Source organism: Octopus bimaculoides, chromosome 4 (assembly GCF_001194135.2).
Source record: "Octopus bimaculoides isolate UCB-OBI-ISO-001 chromosome 4, ASM119413v2, whole genome shotgun sequence".
Classification (NCBI taxonomy): domain Eukaryota; kingdom Metazoa; phylum Mollusca; class Cephalopoda; order Octopoda; family Octopodidae; genus Octopus; species Octopus bimaculoides.
In genome coordinates this window covers 120,679,124-120,683,268 of record NC_068984.1, presented here as the reverse complement: position 1 = coordinate 120,683,268, position 4,145 = coordinate 120,679,124, and positions in this window count along the sequence as shown.

The window sequence follows — 4,145 nt, the reverse complement described above, 5'->3', positions numbered from 1 at the left end:
GAGTAAATGTAAACAACTGAATACTTGTCAGTGATTGGTTGAAATTATCGAAATAAGACAATTTTTTACATGAAATAAATTCGAATACAAAAATATTTTTCTGTTCTATAACACAAAATAGATAAGTATACGAAGTTTGAAAGTCTTTCGGTACCAAAAACACTACGTAAAACATTAATGAAAAATGTGGCCCCCGTTTTAAAATAGATCCGATGTTTTATATGACACATTCTACCAGTGTCCCAAGTTTGAAAGTGTTTAGTTACAAAAAATTTATTTTTCGATCTGCTGTTCAAAGGGTAAAGATCCATTCTTTGTTGACCAGCGTTATTCTTATCGTAGTTTACAAATCCAAGCATGAAAACGTTACTCAACGTTACTCTCACACACACACACACACACACACACACTCACATGCACTTACATATTAATGCTGACAGGTGGTGGTGGTGGTGGTGGTCGTCGTCGTCGTCGTTATTGTCGTCGTCGTCCTCGTGTAGCTCTTAATAACAAATTTGTATATTTATGCTAATCATTCTGCGGTGCCGTCAAGCAGTTATGGAACTCCACCGATTAGAAAGTTCATAGGACAACGACCCTACCACTGCGTTCGATTAAGAAGTGTTGAAAAGCATGCGCAATGATAGTCCACCTGGGTGATGTGTGTGGAATAGGTAACCACCATCGCGGATGATAAAAAAATTATTTTGTGAAGATCTTTCCGAACGCTACTCATAACTTCCGGAAACCCATCGTCAGACAGTGCTATCACTTAATTCCTGAAAAGATATACCGGCTGTTCGGGCAACAAAATATAAAATAGATAAACATTGATTCACGCAGGCTTATCAAGTACATCAACGTAGAACATTCTATATTTCCTTTTCTTCTTTCTTCTTGTTCGATCCTTTGTTCAAACCCCGACTTTAGCTGGAAAGTGACTTTCAAGTGTTTGTTATTGTTGTATATTGTTACGAGATGGTATCAAAAAGTTCTCGGACTAGTTCTGTAGTGCGCTAACAGATGGCAGTACACGGTTGCGTGTGCAGTGAAAGCTAACAGTGACCTGCATGAAGCAGTGTTCCGAGTGACATCGTTGTACTTACTTCGCAAGTTGTGAAATTTGGGTTTTTGTGATCCCGTGTTTGTTGTAGTCTGCAATTTTTTCATGGACAGGCACAAAGAGCCAACGAGAAATTTTGTGTTAAGCTCGGCAAATCTGCTACAGAGACATTGAGCACGCTTCGGTAAACTTATGGTGACAAGGTAACGGGTCGTACGCAATGTTTCGAGTGACACGGGTGCTTTAAAAGCAGATGAACGTCCCTGGAAAACGATGAGCGATCTGAAAGACAGGGAAATGTGGTATTGTGCATCAACAATGCATCAAACCGTCAATCGAGAATTCTACTGCGACGTTTTGAAGCGTTTTAGGGGGGGGGGACATTCGGCGAAAGCGACTGGATTTGTGGGGCGCAAAGATTTGAATTCTTCGCCGAGCTCTCCTCATTTGTGAGTTTCTTGCCAAAAACAATATGGTATCGCTACTGCACCCGCTCTATTTACCAAATTTAGCACCTTTAAATTGACTGAGCATTCCACAGACGCGTCTACTCGGGAACATGAGGTGCAGGAGGTGCACTTGTCCCCCCCCCCCCAAGAAATTTGTGGGTGTGCAAAATTCAATATTTACCTTTCCCAGGCTTAGAAAATAGTGGTTTAAAACTGACCTGTAAAAAGTTGCTTGAAGTTAGATTTCTTCACAAAATAAGAACAAGGAACTAAAATAAATAATGAAAGATAATAGTGGTTAGCACTTTCGTGATTAGAAATCCTCAGTGAACGATAATATCAGTTCGCAGTACCATTGTTGAAGGATCAAGGAATATCCTTAGTAAAACATAATAGAAGTTACTTCACATGTCACAGTAAACTTTGTAAATCTCATAAAAGAACTTGCCGAGGAATGTGGTGCAGAAATAAGCTGGCAGCTTGAGCGACATGTTCATTTCCTATGCTTATAACATCCTACATGAGATAAAAAAAAAAAAAAAAAAGGTTGAAGATTCCATGTTTATTGATGTTATATGTAATTGCTCTGACATGGAACAAGAATCAGTTATTGTCGTTATTGTTTCTGAAAACCAGGATGTTCACGAAGATTTTCTCAGCTTTTATAACCCTCTTGACTACAGTTCGGAGACACTGTCTAAGGTTATCTGGATGTCTTTTGTTACCTAAACATTTCTCTGGGCTCAAAAGTATGCTGCTTTTGCCTTTGATGGCGCATGTACCATGAGCGGAAACATTTCAGGAATATAAAAGAAATTAAAAGATATGTTTCCTGGTTCGTATTTTGTACCCTGCAGAAACCACTCTCTGGATCTTGTCCTCCAAGAAGTTGGGTCTACAGTTGCCAAGGTCACTGATAATTGAACTTCTGAAAGCGTTATGAACGAGTCTTTGTGATGAGAATGTCTTCATGTTGCAAGCCTGTGTCTGTTGCATCAAGCGAGAGAATGTTCAGCTCATTTTGCTGTTTGAAGACCTAACTCCGCACCACAATGACGCAACACCGTTTCACACACTGTTGTAATGCATGTACATAAAAACTTGTGCAATGAAAACACTTTGGACATCTTGGAAAACTTCATCGCCAAACCGAACGAGGATAGAAAATTTTCTGGAATGATTTGAAGCATTACTTTTCCATATATAATTATAGCAAAAACATTATAATACCGGTGTTTGTTTTGATATTAAAATTGAAAAAAAAAATCGGCCTTGTTTATAAACAATTTGAACCTGGGTTTGCACTACCTGAGAAAATTTCATACCCTGGCCACTGTGTGTAGCCTTAACGTAATTCTCCGAGAAAATCAGAGTGACACTGTGTGTGTGTGTGTGTGTGTGTGTGTGTGTGTGTGAGAGAGAGAGAGAGAGAGAGAGAGAGAGAGAGAGAGAGAGATAACGGCTATTATGCATGATAACAGCTACAGGTGCAATCCGCCCGACAGACTTATTCTGTTTCCGACAACTTAATTTCAGCTGAGCAAGTGCTGTAAAAATAGTGGTGTTGGTGGTGAACCTCCGTCGTACGATTATGAGGATTTAGTTATCCCACCAACTGAGTCGCCTTTTCTTGAATTCACGTTTAAGTGACTCAGCATTTCACAATCACGTGCACCTTTAATGTACTCAGCAAAATTAGCATGACACAGTATGTGGCAAAACTGAACCTCCTGAATTACATATACAATTCTGCTGACGGATTTCTATGCAGTTTCCGTCCACCTAATTTTACTTACGAGATATAGGGGTTATGCGAGGCTATAGAAATTACGTTTGTCATGCACTGGGATTGAAGCCAGGATCTCGTGGTTGCGAAGTGAGCTTCTTAACCATTCGGTCAAACTGCTCTACACACATATAAGAATGTTTACAGGAGAAAAGAAAACTGTGAAGCATAACAACTGAAGACTGAAGAATAAATACAGCAATGGAAATGTAGTATAGAAAATGGTAACGTGAGTTGTGAGTTTCATAAACATCTACAACGCTGCTCATTGCTGAAATATAGGTACGAATACGTAAGCCTGGAAATGTCAGACAAATTTTGTGACGTATAACACATGTAATGCAGTCCCATGTGAAGATTCTGTTATTCCTGAAAGTAGGCAGGACTGCGAAGTAAAATAGGAAACAGATACGTAACTTGATATTCCTTGTAACTTGTGTAAAAATTGCAAAGAAAATTTATCTGTCATGGTCTGATATATGTGTGTGGTGTGTGTGTGTTATGTGTGTCTGTTGTGTGTGTGTGTGTGTGTGTGTGTGTGTGTGCGCGCGCGCGCGCGCGTGCGTGTGTGAATGTGTGTGTGTTATGTGTGTCTGTGTATGTACATTATATTTAAGCAAATAAATTACACACATATTCACACACACACACACACATATATACGAACATACATACAGACATACATATATACATATACACATATATTCATATGTATATTCTTATATATATATAAGTGCATACATATGCAGATATATATACATATACATTCATACACATATATATATACACATATACATACATATACATTCATATATATGCATATATATATGTGCATATATATATATAT